Source organism: Oryctolagus cuniculus, chromosome 10, assembly GCF_051225735.1.
Source record: "Oryctolagus cuniculus isolate XC-2025 breed Fujian yellow rabbit chromosome 10, ASM5122573v1, whole genome shotgun sequence".
In the NCBI taxonomy this organism is placed as follows: domain Eukaryota; kingdom Metazoa; phylum Chordata; class Mammalia; order Lagomorpha; family Leporidae; genus Oryctolagus; species Oryctolagus cuniculus.
The window spans coordinates 123,920,106-123,937,649 of NC_142876.1; the positions used below are offsets into that span (position 1 = coordinate 123,920,106).

The 17,544-nt window shown below is 56.5% G+C and overlaps 1 protein-coding gene and 1 long non-coding RNA gene across 2 annotated transcripts in view; one reads left to right on the top strand and one right to left on the bottom strand.

Annotated features, from left to right (window-relative positions):
* LOC149124472 (uncharacterized) overlaps positions 1–13,472 on the top strand; it is a 28,617-nt gene extending 15,145 nt beyond the window's left edge. The window contains exon 2 of the long non-coding RNA XR_016214510.1: positions 8,584–13,472. This is a non-coding gene — a long non-coding RNA (uncharacterized LOC149124472). The remainder of the gene's footprint in view (positions 1–8,583) is intronic.
* The window catches only part of LRRN1 (leucine rich repeat neuronal 1), a 38,827-nt gene extending 22,407 nt beyond the window's left edge, over positions 1–16,420 (bottom strand). Inside the window, exon 1 of the mRNA XM_051831912.3 lies at positions 16,021–16,420. The gene's annotated coding sequence lies outside the window, so the exon portion shown is untranslated. The remainder of the gene's footprint in view (positions 1–16,020) is intronic.
* Positions 16,421–17,544: the final 1,124 nt, after the last annotated feature.

A 17,544-nucleotide genomic window follows, 5' to 3' on the forward strand; every position in this document is an offset into this window, starting at 1 on the left:
TTTTGTTAATCTAAAGTCCTGGATATTAACTTATTTTCTTCCTGTTTTCCATTTTCTCTTAAAAGTGGACTCGCGGGGGGGGAAAAGTCTAGTTAATTAGGATTTCTGTTAATCAGGTTTTTAAATTGTTTTGGTAAATTGAAACCAGGTGAAAGCGAGCACCGTGAATTTGAAGCAGTTTCATGTTACAGAGTCTCCTTGATGCCAGCGTGGTCCCCTATCTTAGCATGCATCCGAGACTAATGAGCCAATCCCAAAAAAGTGCTTACATCTCTGATGACCTGTGCACCATAAATCCACCAGTGCACATTATTGGAATGGTCTTTCATAACACAGTTTAGGCTGTGTGTAACCAAATGATGCAAAGGAGCAGCTGATAACATTGGGAGGGCAGCAGGCATTACAAATCAGTCTGTTCTACAGTTTCTCTTGGATTCATGTTTCAAAGTACAAAGAATCATTCTAGTTGGATACCCGTAATGTCCTCCTTAGCAGCTCACCACAGAGTAATGCCGTGCTAGGGTACTGTCACCTGTTACGTACTCGCCTCAGCACCTTCTAATAGAAATCACACTTAGGGTTTGAACCTTAATTACAGGAAGCATTTTTTTAATGAAGCAAAATTAAACTTGTCTCTTGGAAAGCCTGGCTCACTAAAGGGGCTCTCTTGACAGAATACAACTTGGAATAAACCGCAGCCCCCCGACCCCTGCCCACACCACCCTGCACGTGAGGTTGATGCCGTTCCTCGCCATGGCGTCTCACAACAATCTCAGCAGTGATGCTGGCAAGGCACTCAAGCGAAATCATCCTGTTGCCCAGCGGGGTTGGATGGAAACCAGGAATAGAATCAGGGACGACTTCAGGGGGACTCAGGAGAAGCCAGCTCCAAGCCGCACCTGGAAGGCGCTGACCGCACGTGGGACGGCACACACGTTCTCGGTGTCTCAAGGCCGCCACTGTCTGCATACCTGGGCATCTCCCACCGACAGTGTGGTTTTCCCTTTCTGTGCAAGGCACTGGTAGGTCAATTTAGGATTAAATATGTGAGGTATTTTGTTTGAGAAAAAAAAAGAAAACAGATTACAGTACAATCTCATGAATTTAGGACCAACATGTTCCTTAGAAATTTTATGTAGAGTTTTAGTCTCAAGGAGACATAAACTATGGAATATTCAAATGGCTTTGTTAGTGAGGGAATATATTTTAATGATGACTTATTACTTCAAATTATATTTAAATAAGGATAATGATGACATAACTTGAAAACAAATGAGAATTATTTTCTTAGGGAATTGAGCAAGTTTAAGCAGTAAGCTTCAGCCACTTGGCAGAAAATGTGAACAAGTAGCTTATTTACACTTTAGGGCTTTTAAGTCTCAGAAATCTAACCAGCATCCGTGTTAGCACTCACCATGAGAAATATCACTGCTAACACGTGGCTAAGAAGTAGGTTTTTGCACTGTTCCTACAAAAGTGACAGAAGCGAATTCATTTATCCAGCAGCTCTTCTGTGTAAGACCCTGGGACGGGAGAGGGGGCAGAAGGGTCCAGAAAAGCCCAGGTAGGGGCACCTGTGTGCAGAGCAGGGGTGTGGGGCTCATGGTGGGCATTCCTTTCCAGATCCGAGTTCAGAGACTTGAAGGTGTCGGTAGCTTAAAACCGGTCCTACAAATCAGAGCTTTCTTTTGGGGAGCCAGCTATTTAATGTTTACGGGCACACCCCCAGGACAAGGCCGAGAGCAGCAGACCTGGGATAGCCACATGCAATGGACCATTTCATTCTGAATGGGATTTCAAGGGTTCCAAGACAGGAACAGAAATTGAGACGGAAAGGCAGGGTGGTGCTGAGACGTGGAGCGACTCTGACGCTTTGATAGGAAGTTGTGTTTTTTTTTTTTCTCATTTCTTATTCTTGTTTAGAGATGCAGAAGAAATCAGAGGGTACACTCAAAAGGGAATGAGGAAAGCAAGGTTTTAAAAAGGGACCATTTACAAGGTGTCAGAGCCATCCCTGCTGCTGCAACAAAATTCCTGAGACTGGGAAATTAGCAAGAAGAGAGTTATGTTCTCCCATTTCCGGGCTGGGACTCCGAGATCAAGGCAAGGACGGTGCTCTGCTTCCCAGACGGTGCCTCTGGTTGGTCCTCGGGTGGCAGCGGAGACTCGAGCGCCCCCCCTCTGTCCTCGGAGCACTAGTCGTTCAGGATCGGAGGCCCGCACGACCGAGTTGCCTCCCCAAACCATCGCCTTGGTACTTCAGTTCCAACATACTAATGTTGGGGGGATAAATACAGAGTCTAACACGAGCGGTGGGCAAGGCTAACGTAAACTCACTCAAGATGGCCCAGCAGCTGTGAGCTGGCTGCCACAGGAAGCAGAGCCCAGCAGGAGACCGACGGCCAGTCTGTCCGCCCGAAGCTGAGGGTGCGTATGGAGGGGCGTTGGGGATACTCAGCACAATCCCACAGGCAGTGGGGACAACTAAAGGCACAGCCCAGGAGAACCGTGGGTCACGTCTGTAGTTCAGACAGGTGAACCCAGCAGTCGTGGTTGAGAGACTGGAGAGCGGGCATAATGGGTCCCGGCAACTCCAGCTCAGCACCTAAAACAGCTACATAAGGGGTGACCAGTGGTGGGACAAAGAGGAAGAACCACATGGAAGGGGTTTAGGGAACCTAACTACACAGTAAAGTACTGGGTCCTACAGTTGATGACATGTCGAGAATGGGGTGGGGGTTAGAGACAAGGCTCCCAAGACTGGGCAGGACAAGAGCAGGAGCCACTGCAGAGGCTGGATGGGTTCCCGTGAGTGACAGGACAGGAAGAGGCTGACACTCCCCTTCCTGGTTGCTGCTCTTCTGCCGAAGGCCCTGCCTTCCTCGGACAACTGCAGCTGATTCTGGATTGAGGCCATACTGCTCCCTCTTAGCTCCTCGGTGACGTTCAGGAGTGGGTTTGGCGGTGAGGCTACGGCTAGGGAGTTCTTCTCATAAGATCCAGTAACAAGATTTCTTAAGGTCTCAAGAGGCACAGAGAGAAAAGCAGGCCAGTAATAAGAGTGGCGGGAACCAGAGATTGACGCCGTAAATCATGGCACAGCATGAAGGTCAATTCTGCGCCTCAGTGAAAAAGAACTGACTCCATCCCCCATCTTCCTTGATAACTATTTTGTGGTAGAATCTGAATTTAGTTCTAAGTCAATTCAAAGATAGAACTCAAACAGTTACGGGGTAACATGCTACCTGGGTGTTGAAACGACCTCAGTGTTATGAACCAGAATAATTTTGAGGTTGGACAGAGTAGATCTCTGCACTGAGGACCAATCACTGGCGCCACGTGCGATGGGAGCCCTAATGACACGCACTCCACAGCTGGGGGAGGACCCCGCACAGCCCCACCAGCTCCGTGTGGCCCAGGAGAGCATTGCAACAGTGGTATTCCACACCTTAGGGCAGGTGCTGGCCATACCTACAGCACATGAAGATGCAACATCTCTGGGCAACACAGGTGCTGCGTTGTCAGTCACATTAACATCTCAATGGAAGCTTCATCTACAGGAAAAGGGCAGGGGACGGTGGGGTGGGCGTGGCAACAGAGAGCAAACAGAGAGAGGAGCTCAGTCCCCACCACCGGGGCACCCTGCCGGCATCCTTGCTTTTCATCACTCTCCAACGGAACAAGCCAGACTCAGCAAGGTCAGCGGCACGCCTGAGGTCACACAGGAATGCAGGAGGGAGGCCTCCTCCTTGGTGCCCTTCCTCTCGCCGCTGGTCACCTGCCAGGCCACGAAGGTCAGACACCGCCATCCCACCGCGCAGCCCGGACACAGCAGGACCGCTCTCGCCACTGCCTGCTGCAGGAAGTCTAGCCTTCTGGCGTTGTCTCTCTGGCAGGACTCCAGGCAGCGAACCTCTGCTGACGTCACAGCAGCTCCCCCGTGCTGAACGTTGGGCAAGTTGTCTTCTCCGAACTCCAGGGGCACTCTGGAAGCAGGGAAAAGCAAAGCCTCCTTCCTTAATCCTATCCGAAGCCACCCTGGTCTCTGCTCCTCGCTCACCAGTTTCCTTGCAGCCTCTGCACACCTCCACCTGGCTGACTCTCACACGTCAGGCTCCGGTTTCAGTGCTGCAGTTCTTGGGGAGGTCCTCTCTTAGAAGCCTCCACGTTACTGCCCCAGCCCCGTGGAGTTCTCCGTCACAGGACTTAATACAGCCGTCATTTCGACTGTTCTTGTGCCATAACTGGATCACTGCATTTCTCCCCATCACACAAGTTCTGCGTGGAAGGGGGCACATCTCACCGCCAGTGGTCACCACTGTCTCCTCAGCTCACGGCCACACAAGATCCACACAAGGATGCTGTCAGCAACTGCCGACTGGTACATGCAAATGACTGTCATGTTCCGGAATTCTACCAGGGGCCTTCCCAGGTAGTTTCACAGCAGTGCTGGGGGTTGCTTCCACTTTGCAGATGGGGGCACCTGGGGTCAATGGATCCTTTAACCAAGACTGCATGGCTAACTGTGACAGAGCCGAGATTCAAACCCCTCCTCATCTGGTCTGAGCGTGCTGTTTTCTACTTCATTGTGGATTTTCTACAGATGCGCCCTTAATTATTCTGTCTTCCTTTTACGGAGTCTCCCTCCGCCGTGAAGCCTGGACTCTCACTTTGGATAGGAAAGATGCCATGTCCACTGTCCTCCCCTCCCACCACCCTGCTACCCGCACTTGCTATTGCACAGGCATTCAGTGAAGACTTGGATTAATAACTCCTGCTTGGCAATGATACCATAAAAGCATTCTCAAATGAGTTCAACCTTCCATAGTAACCTCTCCAAAGCAGCACCACCTCCCATCTCTGACGGCAACACTTGTTTATGAACTCCTCGTTTTCTCGCAAGCCACAGAGGAAATAATTTTATAGAAATTATTTAGAAGAATCAGTATTGACAAAGTGAAACAGACTTATGATACAGAAATCTCTTTCTCCTTTCACTCAGCAAATATTTGCAAAGTGCATTTCACACGTGCCAATTGCTTCTCTAGCCTTTCCCCTTCAGGAGCTGTTTGGGGACGGCGGTATTACAGTGATGGAAAAGTAACCCTCAATTACCATGACACATGCTGGACTGGAGGCGGGAAAATCAAGGGCGGTGCAGCCGACACAGCTCACAGGGAGCCCCAGTTCACAGGGCCAGCTCCTGGGTGCGGACCTGGTGCGAGGGACCGGGAAAGAGCCTCCTGTTGGCATTTCCCCCCATCTTTAAGATGGGCTGATACTTAGTCCCTAGGGTTGCTATGTGCTTTTCTCAAAACACGCAGCCCACAGGACCAGCCGGTGTTTGCGTCTGTCTCCAAGCTAAGGGTATGGAGGGTCCCAGTTATGTGTAAATGCCACCGCCCACCTTGGGAAGCCCCGATTCTGAAGATCAAGCAACACGACGGATACGAAGTTCCCTGTAAACAATTATTTCCTTCTCCCATGGAATTCAAGGGCAATGTGGGCAGCAGAGGCATCATTTTCCCCCTCACTTGCACATGGAGATCCTGCTGGCTACAGCCAGGGGCACTGCAGAGGCTCAGCCACAGCAACCTGCCCTGGCCAGCACGCCCGGGGGCGCCAGGGGTCTCCAGGACTTGATCACCAGGTGGCTCCTCCTTGCTTGCACAGCAGTGGTCCCAACCACAGCCTCCTGTGGTCAAGAAGCAAGCTGATGATGCGTGAAGATGCTGTCCCGAGAGTTAGCAATGTAGCAGCACCGATGACCAAGCACTTCCAAGATGCTGGCTGTTCTAAGAGCTTAGTGCTCCCAACAACTCCAGCACAACCGTGGACACTGAGAGGGGAAGCTGCTGGGGTCTCTTAGTTCCAGGGTCTTATGTTCAGCTCTTCTTTGTGGAATGGTAGCATCGAACCTGATCTACTTTCTCTGGTCGGAAAATGTGACTCTGTGCTACTTAGGGGCGTTTAAGTGTTTTCAGAGAAGGAAAAGTAAGTGGATCTAGAGAATTTAGAAACAAACCGCAAAGACTCCGGCGTACTCACCTGTTTGCCAGTTTTTAGAGCACAGCGGCTAACTCAAGACGGCTTGTATGCACGGACAGACACAGAGCTCTTGGCGTCTGCCACAAGAGGTGACAAGCACATGAACTACTGGCATCGTAAAACATCAAGTCTGAGTCTCCTTTCCCTTAAAATCTCTCCACTTGCCTCAGAAGTAGCGTGCTCAGGGTGTGGACACTCAGCATGATGGTGCCACTCCTACTGGCTGCCACTGGCTGCTAAGTAATAGCCCTGGTGCAGGAGCTGTGCCAAGGGCTTTCTGTGCACCCTCCCACTGGGGCTCCCAGGGCCTTGCAGGTGGGCTCTGTCATCACCCCAGCCTGCCGGTGAAGGGACGCAGCACAGGGAAGCACGTCACTTCACGGAGCCGAGACGTGGTGTCGACAGGGATTCTTGCCCACTCTCCCCTAACCCGGCCTGGACACTGCCCTCTTCCCCGCTCTCCCCCCTAACCTGGCCTGGACACTGCCCTCTTGCCTGCTCTCCCCCTAACCTGGCCTGGACACTGCCCTCTTCCCCGCTCTCCCCTAACCTGGCCTGGACACTGCCCTCTTCCCCGCTCTCCCCTAACCTGGCCTGGACACTGCCCTCTTCCCCGCTCTCCCCCCTAACCTGGCCTGGACACTGCCCTCTTGCCTGCTCTCCCCTAACCTGGCCTGGACACTGCCCTCTTCCCCACTCTCCCCTAACCTGGCCTGGACACTGCCCTCTTCCCCGCTCTCCCCCCTAACCTGGCCTGGACACTGCCCTCTTGCCTGCTCTCCCCTAACCTGGCCTGGACACTGCCCTCTTGCCCACTCTCCCCTAACCTGGCCTGGACACTGCGCTCTTCCCCGCTCTCCCCTAACCTGGCCTGGACACTGCCCTCTTCCCCGCTGTCCCCCCTAACCTGGCCTGGACACTGCCCTCTTGCCCGCTCTCCCCCTAACCTGGCCTGGACACTGCCCTCTTCCCCGCTCTCCCCCCTAACCTGGCCTGGACACTGCCCTCTTCCCCGCTCTCCCCTAACCTGGCCTGGACACTGCCCTCTTCCCCGCTCCCCCCTAACCTGGCCTGGACACTGCCCTCTTCCCCGCTCTCCCCTAACCTGGCCTGGACACTGCCCTCTTCCCCACTGTCCCCCCTAACCTGGCCTGGACACTGCCCTCTTCCCCGCTCTCCCCCCTAACCTGGCCTGGACACTGCCCTCTTGCCCGCTCTCCCCCTAACCTGGCCTGGACACTGCCCTCTTCCCCGCTGTCCCCCTAACCTGGCCTGGACACTGCCCTCTTCCCCGCTCTCCCCCCTAACCTGGCCTGGACACTGCGCTCTTCCCCGCTCTCCCCCCTAACCTGGCCTGGACACTGCCCTCTTCCCCGCTGTCCCCCTAACCTGGCCTGGACACTGCCCTCTTCCCCGCTCTCCCCCCTAACCTGGCCTGGACACTGCCCTCTTCCCCACTCTCCCCTAACCTGGCCTGGACACTGCCCTCTTCCCCGCTCTCCCCCCTAACCTGGCCTGGACACTGCCCTCTTCCCCACTCTCCCCTAACCTGGCCTGGACACTGCCCTCTTCCCCGCTCTCCCCTAACCTGGCCTGGACACTGCCCTCTTCCCCGCTCTCCCCTAACCTGGCCTGGACACTGCCCTCTTCCCCACTCTCCCCTAACCTGGCCTGGACACTGCCCTCTTCCCCGCTGTCCCCCCTAACCTGGCCTGGACACTGCCCTCTTCCCCACTCTCCCCTAACCTGGCCTGGACACGGCCCTCTTGCCCGCTCTCCCCTAACCTGGCCTGGACACTGCCCTCTTCCCCACTCTCCCCTAACCTGGCCTGGACACTGCCCTCTTGCCCGCTCTCCCCCTAACCTGGCCTGGACACCCCATATAGGGTGGCAGGAAGGGGCACGTGCATGTCAGAAGGAAACCGTAAAGCACAAGAATCTTCAAAGAAATCCGTGAGCGAGAGGTGGTTGATATTGCAGCAGCTCACAGCTCTTGAGAACTAGTCAGGAGCTTGATAAGATCCCACAATCTACTATCTCTGCAAGTGCCAAAGACAATACTTTTCTCAAGCTGGATCTTTTCTTATTTCTGCCTGTCCTCTGTGTAAAAACACTTGCCAATGTTTAGAAACTTTCTAAATTTAGACAGCAGCCATGTAACTAAATATGCAGGCGGGAGAATGGTCAGGAGAATGCAGTCTCTAAGCATGCATTTTTAGCCATTTACAATTATCTATCTTAAATATGCTCTTAATACTTAGAATGTATACAACGCAGTTTTAAAGGGTAACTCAGTGATGACTGTTAAAATGAAACAAGTATTAGATTTCAAAACTGAAAGTAGTAAAAATGTTTTATTAAAGAAACACCATTTTAAATGGAATGACAAAATTGGATGGGCTATGAAGAGGAATCCAGCCCCACCCTTTGGTTTAAAGTGCAGTAGAGAGGAGGAGACGTAGCACGTGTGTGAGCAGCCCGGGCTCGCAGTCCCGCCCTGACACCTCTCCGCTCTCCCCGTCTCTGGTCTCACAGCTCCTGACAGTGCCCTGCAGAAAGCCGGTCTCTCCCCTCCGAGCCAGAAGACATGCGTTCCTGCTCCTGCATTCGCTGCACAAATATGCAAGCACACACTCTCCGTGGGACCTCGGGCGAGTTGCTTCACGGCTCGCTGCCTCAGTTTCTCTGTACTGTGTGGACATTATGGAGTCACTGCCAGGACAGAGTGAGCCCGTGCATCCAAGGCGTCTGGGCTGCTCTCCAGCACCTGGGCAGCACGAGGACATCGCCGCGCCTTCTGCTTCTACCCTCAGCCCTCCGCCACGTCAGGACAATGGGCAGCTCTGGGGATGCCACGTGGGAGCCCTGTGTTACATTCTCTTCCTGATCACGAAAACACCTCGTGTGCGTGGAGCGCGTCTCTCCCCCAGTACTCAATCCCAGCAGGAATGGCTTTGGGAGCTTCCTCCCGGTTCCAGCTTAACTGGACGACCCTATGAGCAGAGAAACTTCTCCCAGCAACCCTTGTCCATGTTCCTGTGCTTTTCTTATTTTTTTTAAAGATTTATTTATTTGAAAGCCAGAACTGCAGAAAGGGAGAGAGAAAGGGCGGGAGAGAGCGAGAGCGCGAGTGAGCGAGAGACAGATCTGGCATCTGCTGGTTCACTCCCCAGAAGGCCACAATGACTAAGACTGGGCCAGGAGCTTCTTCTGGGTCTCTCCGTGGGTGCAGGGGCTCAAACACTTGGACCACCTTCTACTGCTTTCCCAGGCCATCAGCAGAGAGCTGGATCAAAGTGTAGCAGCTGGACCTCGAACTGGTGCTCACATGGTATGGTGCCATTGCCGGCAGTGGCTTACCCTAGTGTGCCATGGTGCTGGTCCTGGTTCTGCGCTTTTCTTTCAGGTGGCATAGAACCAACTCATGTTTTTCACTGAGCCTCCTGGGAAAGCAGCTGAGAGCCTCTGAGTACGGGAGAGGGCTGGCTGTGTCCCTGTGGAACACAGCAAAGCTACCTGGTCCCTGGGGAGGGGTGAGTGGCATGCCCAGGCCTCCCTGCACAGAACCCTGGCCTGGCAATCTGGGACTTGCTACCCTTCCGTCCTCAGTGGGTCTGTGGTGGTGCAACGAGTTAACATAGACTCCACCAGTGTCCCGGAAGCCCTCGGGATGTGGCCAAGCGCCGGGAAACTCGTGTGCATTATCTTGGAAACCACAGGCACCATGCAGCTGCTCAGTCTGGCTTCTCACAAGACGCCTGGCACCATCCCAGAGAAGCCGGCAACCCCTGAGACCTTGAGAGAAGGCAGTCTCCAAAACACACTTCACCGTGCAAATCTTGTTAAACAAGCAAACATAAACTTCCCCACATGCCATCTGTCCTCGCGTGTGTGCGTGTGCGCACGCGTGCCCATGCATGCACCACACTGGTCAGCACCCCGGCTAGCAAAGTGGAAATACTGCTGCCGGAGAGGCAAGCAAAATCAAGCAGAGCTAGGACAGGGATCTGCTGCAGAAGGCCCTCCGTTCCTTCCGGGGGTCCTGGGCTTTCTCATTTCACATCTCATTTTGTACACCAACCCGCACTCTCCAGTGAACCTCTTTTCCCAAGCTTGTCAAGTATATTTGAAAGCTGCTACAGGCAGTGTAAGACATTAGAGAGACGGCCTTTTTAGTCCTCAGGTGTGTGGGAGCGCCAGCTCGAGTGTCCCTGCGTGGTGCCTTTGTTTTCTTTTCTTTTCTTTTTTTTTGGCAGAAGTAAGCAAGGTAGCAAAGTTTATTGGGGTAGGGCATCCACAAGAACGGACTGGACAGAATCCATGAGTGCCCAGTCACTCCTGTCTCCCTTGTTCTTTCTCTGAGCTAGAATGCTGAGTCACTGTCACCTCGTTACCTGTTCTGCCCCTGCCCTCATGATCTGAGTGGAAAAGGCGTGGGGTGGGGGAGAGGCAGGGTGCCCTGGGTCTTACCCCAGCTCTGGTCTTTCCCTAGATTCTGATCTCTCACAACTCCCACTTGTGCTGGTGTAAGGACACATCAGAGGGTCACTGTAAGACTCAGTAACTCGTCCATGGACACCACAAAGCACTCCCCGGCATGAGTCCCCTCATTACTGGGGAAAAGAGAAGAAATGGCAATCCCTGGCGTCTCAGGATGCCGCAGGTCACAGGAGAGACCTATCTAGGATCCTGCTGTTGAAGGTCGAAGGCGCCATGCAGCCCCACGTGGGCTCCTACTGCCCTGAGCTCGGTAGCCAGTCTCTTCTCTGGTTGTGGGAGCCCTACAAGGAAGTAACAACTCCACCCCGTTCACAGTTCTGCCCAAACTCAGTTCTGCCCAAACTCAGTGTCTACCCTTGCTCCAGCAACTGTCCGACTCGCTGATGTTCAGTGAGACCAGACAGAAAAGCAGCTCCCGGTGCACACTTGTCCTGTGAATTCGCCAGCGCGATTCTCGAAGCCTCTGCTGGCGGCCACGGTCGCCATCAAGGCTGCTCCCTGGGGGCTTCTGCAGGGCTGCTTCCTGCCGCCCCCCTTTCTGGAACTGCTTCCAAAATGAAGTTCGCTGAGGGCAAGACAGTGCTCACAGGAGCAGGCCTCCCTACTCAGCATTTCGGACGTGGGACCAGAATATTCCTTGTCGTGGGGAACTGTTCTGTGCATATCAGAGATTTTAGCATCACCCCTGGCTTCTACCCACCGCACGCCAGTAGCACACCACCACTAGTTGTGACAGCTGACCAAAACACACCCTCTCGATGTCCGCGGGAGGGGAAGGGCACCTGGACGAAGCGCACAGTGCTTTTCTCTGGGCACTCAGTGTCTGCGGAGAAGCACAGGTGTATGGCTTGAATGTGGAAACTGCAGAAAAATCAAGCGAGTGCCTCCTGTGCCACCTGGCATGCAGCTGGTGCCGAATGCATGCTTACGGGTGCACAGCGCTCAGAGATCACAAACAGCCTCCTGCTCCCTCGGTGAAATGATCTCCAAAGGGCCCAGGTGGGGCGGTGGGGAAGCGTCCATGAGAGGAGGAGCAAGTTTTCCAAGGAGGAGAAAACCTCTTGGCTGGGGACGAGGGGCCAGGAGGGTGACCTAGCAGAGAAGCTGGGGCTGCGCCTGGCGTCACCGCACCTGGGCAGGAGCCGCCTTCTGCGCAGTGGAGATGCTACAGAGCTCGCCAGCGCTGCCCGGGCCTTTTCCGCACAACCCCGAGGGTCCTGACGGCCCGGAGCGGCGACAGGACATCTAGAAGGTCACACGTGCAGTCGTGAGCGTCAGAGCTGGGAGCCCAGCCTGCCCCTCCTGACCCAGTGCAGCACTAGACCACGCTGTTATTATGGATGCAAATTAAGACTTATTACTATTGTGAAATAACAATGCAGGTTGATGATATTCTTTATTGCCACACTCAGCTTTTTTTTTCTAGAGGGGGAATTACAGGCATGAAGCCAGTTAAGCCACCTTCCCCCTCTGCCAAGCTCTTCTCGTGTTCCTAAATGAGGCGGCTCGTTCTCCTCATGGCGTCACCGTGCAGACTGGCGGTCTCTGATCCCAGGTCTGGGGAGACACACGCTCAGCTCCGTGCTGTCCACTGACCCCTCGGGAACGGACAATGACTGTGCTAATGCATTACCTCACAAAGCACAGTCATCAGCCAAAAGGGCAGATTTTGAAAGCAGAGCAGTGGGCAGGCACTGTGGGAAGCACTCCGCTGGGGAAGCCAGGGATGGCCGCGTCCGGACGCGACACGCCTGTAGGACGGCTCACCTCGCGGGACCCTAACGATGGCGCCCAGCACCATGGCAGATGACCCGTGTGCTTCCCAAACTTTCAGCGGTTGTCCTTCACGGCAGGTCTGCCAAATACCAGCCACAGAAACCTTTCCCGTAGAAGAATGTCACGTCCCCTGTATATTGTTAACGTAACCATGGTAACCAAAAAATGCCACCAGTGTGTGCGTTTCATACACAAATGAGGGGCCAGCTGTGGAGTGCGCACAGCTGCCAGCGGTATAATAGATGGCGGCTAGTTTGGCCCGCGCCAGGAAAATCACAGGCCACTGATCATCACCGGGGGTTTTCCGATCGCATCGCAGCGTCTCAGCTACAAAGAGCGTGAGCTACTCCCACAGCAGTTTTCACTGCACAGCTTTCAAAACCGAGCCCTCAGCAGACCGCCAGCACCCTGGAGGCTGCCGGGAGCTCCGAGGACCGGGGGCTGGGCAGTGTTCCCACCGTGGGGGCGGGCACTGGGCTCCCCTGTCTGGGCACAGGGATCCTGGTCAGGAAGCTGCACGGCCTCCGAGCTGCTTCCACAGCTCTCTGCAGATGGCAGGTAGTCCTCCGGCCCCAGCCACCCAGCGTCACACGACAAAGGAGGAAGCCGCGGCTTGGCGGGGTTAAGACGAGCCAGCACCAGCTCGCCATGACGGGATAATCGCTGCCCACCTGCTGGATGACGGACGGCTAGCGGAGAACGGCGCCAAGTCAAAAGTAGATACTCAGTCTGCATAGTGTTGATTTTTTTAAAGCAGTGTGTAACATAACATGGCATATGTCTCACTGGATAAAATGCATAACGATTCGACAAGGTGACCACAAAGTCTGCAAATATATACTGCTTCATCACAGACTATCTTAAGTCACGGCTGAAGCACTTGTCCATTTCTGAGTCGGTGGTACACTTTGTCATGGACTCTATGCTAGAATAAGAAAATTTAATGGTAACATGTTAAGAAAACTTAGAAACCAGCTTCATTTAAAAGACTTCTATATTGATGGTTCTGTTGGTCAGTAACATACTGAATTTTACAGATAGGGTTTAACTTTCGTCTCTGTTCTGTGCTTCGAGCCAGAGAATACATGCTTTTCTGACTTCATCTATATAATTATAATTTCATCTTGAATAAAATATTAATCACAGCTCTATCCATGAGTTCAGATATTCCCATTGTTCCTAGAAACCAAAATCTGATTTAAAATGGAATCTGCTTTATCTTCAGATTGACTTGACCCAAAACAGATGTTCAGCATAATAATTTTTAAAAATTAAAAGCAGTATTTGAGCAACTTTATATTAATGCCCAAATGAATCATCCAGAGGACGATTATTCTTTAGCTTAAAAATAACTTTTCAGAAGGCTTTGTGAAGTGTAGTGAAACTGACACCCACGTCTTGTGATTTATCGTATTTTATTTATGGTGTGTGGTTTATTTATGGTGGCCAAAGAGGCCCACCCTCCCCTCCCCGTTATGTGTAGTCAGCTGGCTTGGGGAGCCCTGGGAGGCAGGGGATTTTTCTCACACCTGGTGTGCTCCCCCACCAGCAGGGGCGCAGGGTGAGGTTCCCTTGCATTTTCAGAACTTCACACCCCTCCAGAGCTCAGCCCTGGCCCAAGATCCCCATAGTCAGCAGTGGGCTCCTTCCCCAGGAAGTCCCCGGGCGTTACCTTTGCAGCCACACAGTTTAAAATCTAGTTCCGAAATGTCCAGCCCCTTAGGTCCATCAGGACGGCAAAATTCCAGTGTGCGACAGTGACCTGCTATTCCTGACTTCCACAGAGCCCTAGGACAGACAGTGCGAACTTGGCCGTCACATTTGCTTCTTAAATTTCATTCAATTCATTTTTCTCCTCCTGGGAAAAATACTGCCTTATGTGTCAAAGGCACTGAACCAGCAAAAATAACTTAAGGACACATGTAAAATAGCAGACTAACATCTGTTGCCCGCCCACTCCCAAACACTGAGCCTCCCAAAACAATGTCGGCTTTTTGGGGGGTGGGGAAGGGGTGTGTTCTAATGCCCCGCTCAGTGGCTGGAACGCAGGGGCAGGAGCTGCTCAGTGAATGGGACCCTTTCGCCCTCTAAGGGGTTTGAGACAAAAGGGGCCCCTGGCGCTGGACGCTCAGGGGTGTAGCCACGACCCCCTGTGTGGCCCACTCCGCCCGCCTTCAGTCAACAGAGCTCTGTGCCCATCAGCTAAGGTTAGACAGGGCCAGGAGGTCCCGGCTCTGGGGACTGCTCTGCACCTGCACCGTGACCCCGATTCACTCCCAGTGCTGGGGACAGCGGGCTTTATCACCACCAGTGCCCGGAGAAGCCACAATGACGCCCCCTGCACACTGAACCTCCAGGGAGGTCTTCTACGCGGGTCGGTGGCCTCTTCCATTCGGACCATCGCCAGCAAGGGTCAGGGCACGAGGGAGAATCATGCAAAGAAAAAGAAAAGAAGTGCCCAAAGTTGAAAAGTCAACTCAGAAGTCGCTCCCAGGTACCCCAGGTAGACTAAGGGGCTGTGTGCCTCAAGGAAGCACTTGGCTCACCGGCCAGGGATGCCCCCCTGCAGGGCGGCCCAGGCGCGGGCAGCCAGGTAAAGAGCAAGCAGCCCCAAGAGCCCCCGGCACAAAGCTGCTCCCAGGATCTGGCCCCGGAATAAAGGTGCCAGCCTGCTATGGAATTCCCCAACAGAAGAACTCACACTGCGCCTTTATGCCTTTTTCTTAAGGTCTATTGTTCACTGAGCACTGCTTGTCTTCAGATTCCGCCTGTGAATGGATGGGGCCAGACAGCTGCCAGGATCTGCTCACATTTGCATGCAAATCAGGGACTCCAGGGACCGCGACACCACTGCTGCCCCATCAGGACGGACCCACGGAGGCGCCTTCCTGAACTTGCCCCATTCCCCCTCCTCTGGCCGTGGCTGTTAAACACACAGTCCTGGGCAGCTCGGGAGCTGTCAGCTACCGGGCTCTGGCGGCACCGGAGCAAACTGCACAAACCAGACAACACGCTCTGGTCCAGAAGGTCCCGGGCGCACACGCTCTCCAGACCCCTGGGCCACCCCTGCATTAGCCGGGTCCGGGACCACTCGCGGCCGGACAGGACGAGGGACGGGCCGACCTCAGACCACGGACACCGCGGGCGGTCACTCATTCATTCAGGCGTCCACGGCGGTTCTCGGCGCTGGCAGGGCCACGGACGCGCCAGGTCAGCGGCGGCCCACGCCCTCCCCACGCCGCACAAAGGACCCTCGCTGGCAAACTTTCCTCGCTTCAGACCTGAGCCCGGGCGGGCCGGGACCCCCGCGCCCGCCGCGCCCGCCCCGCCCCGCCCCGGAGGGGAGGCTCCCTCGGGCGCTGCTCTCGGCGCACTCCGCGCGGGAGAATTCCGCCCGGGACCCCGCTCGCGCCCGCTCGGCCGCGGCCACCACGCCGCCCTCGGCTCCCCCGCAGCCGCGCCGGCCTTTCCCCGGCTCGCGGCCCGGCTTTGTGTCCGCGTCCGTGTCCTCCCTCCCCAGTGACCTCCCCGCACCCCGTGTATTCAGGGGGGCGGGGGGCACCAGATTCCCGTTTCCCGACGTCCTCCGCCTCCCCCCGACCCCGCGAGCCGCGCCCCCTCGCTCCCCCGAGGCCCGCGACCGTACCCCGCAGCGCCCGCACACCGGAGGCTCCTCCACGCCGGCCGCGCACTTACCCGAGGCCCGGCCAGCGGGGGCGGCGGCACCGGCGGCCGCAGGACCCGCGGAGCGGCGCGCACGGGCTCCTTGGGGGGAACCAGGCGCAGCCCCGCGGCTCGGGGACAGGCGGCGGAGCGAGCAACAGCTGCCGCGCGGGGCCGGGCTCGGTCCGGCTCTCTGGGGGCAGGGGCAGAGGCGGGCAGGGTCTGCAAGTGCGGCTCCGAGGGCGGCGCGGCGCGCGGCCGGGTCCCGGGGACGGCGCCCCGGGCACCGAGGGACGCCGCCGGCCCCCGTGCCGCCCGGCGGGCGCTGCAGCCGCGGGCGCGCGGGCCTCGCCTGCTCCCGGCTCGCTCCGGCGCCCCGGCTGCTCCCCGCTTTGTGCGCCCGCAGCCGGCGTGCACCTGGGGTAGGCACGGCGGTCAGCTGATGGGCCGCGCGCCGATTGGCCGCCGCGCCCGCACCGCCCCGCCCGCCGCCGCCGCCCCCCGCCCGCGCGGCCCCGTGCTGGGCACCATCTGGGGTCCGCCCGACGAAGGCCCCGCGCGCCGCCGCCGCCGCCGCCGCCGCCGCTTTGTGTGCCGGGGACCGCGGCTGGGCCAGGGAGGCGCCGCCGCTTCTCAGTGAAGGACGGACCCGGAAAGGAAAACAAGCGAACACAAAAACCAAAAAATGCGGGTGCAGGGAGGCCCCGCGGGCCCGGGGCTGTGCGCGCGCGGGGCTCCGGGCAGACACAGCCCGGCCTGGGCGCCGGCCCTGCCCCTTGCGAGCCGGCCGCGGGGAGAAGAGGCTGGACCCCCGGCTGCACGGCGGCGCCGCCCCCGCCCAGGACGGCTCTCGGAGAACGTTCCTGAAACTTTGAAGCCAGGGGGCTGCGACACGTTGCGGGGAAAGTTGCGTGAGGCGCACGGAGCGGGAGAGTGCGGTGGCCTCGTCTCCTGGGGCCTCGGGCCCCGCGCAGGACGCTGCGTGGAAGCCGGGGGCGAACGCAACAGCGGTCACCGCGTGGTTCTGGTCCCTGGAACGCGCCTAGGCGCCTGGCATGGCCGTCTGGTGGCCACTCGGTGCCCTGCGTCTCCGTCCACTTTGCGTTGGCCAGAAAGTGCGGCGTGCCCTGGCGTGCCCTGGGCACGCTCAGCGAGGGGACCACGGTTAGAAGCCGGCGACGCCGTGGAGGGACAATTGGGTTCCGGGCTGCCGCAGTGGAACGAGGAGGCCGAAGAACCGAACCGTGACCGCGCCGCGTGAGAACCCCGCCCGCCCGGTTCCTCGCCGGATACATGCTGGTTCTCCCCGTTCCCGCGGTTGGAAAGGAGCTGGGCCTGTGGGGGCGGGCACATGGCAGATGACCAAGGGACCACGGAATGCGGGACTCCTGGGGCTGCTGCCGTGGCTCGGCTTCCCAGCCTGCCCTCCTGGGTGGGACCGGGAGGGGATGCCGAGGCCCGGGAGGCGGAGCTTGGTGGAGGAAAGGTGGGTGGGTGGGTGGGTGCGCCGGGGGCACCGCCGAGTTGGGGCAGGCGGCGAGGCAGGGACAGGAATCC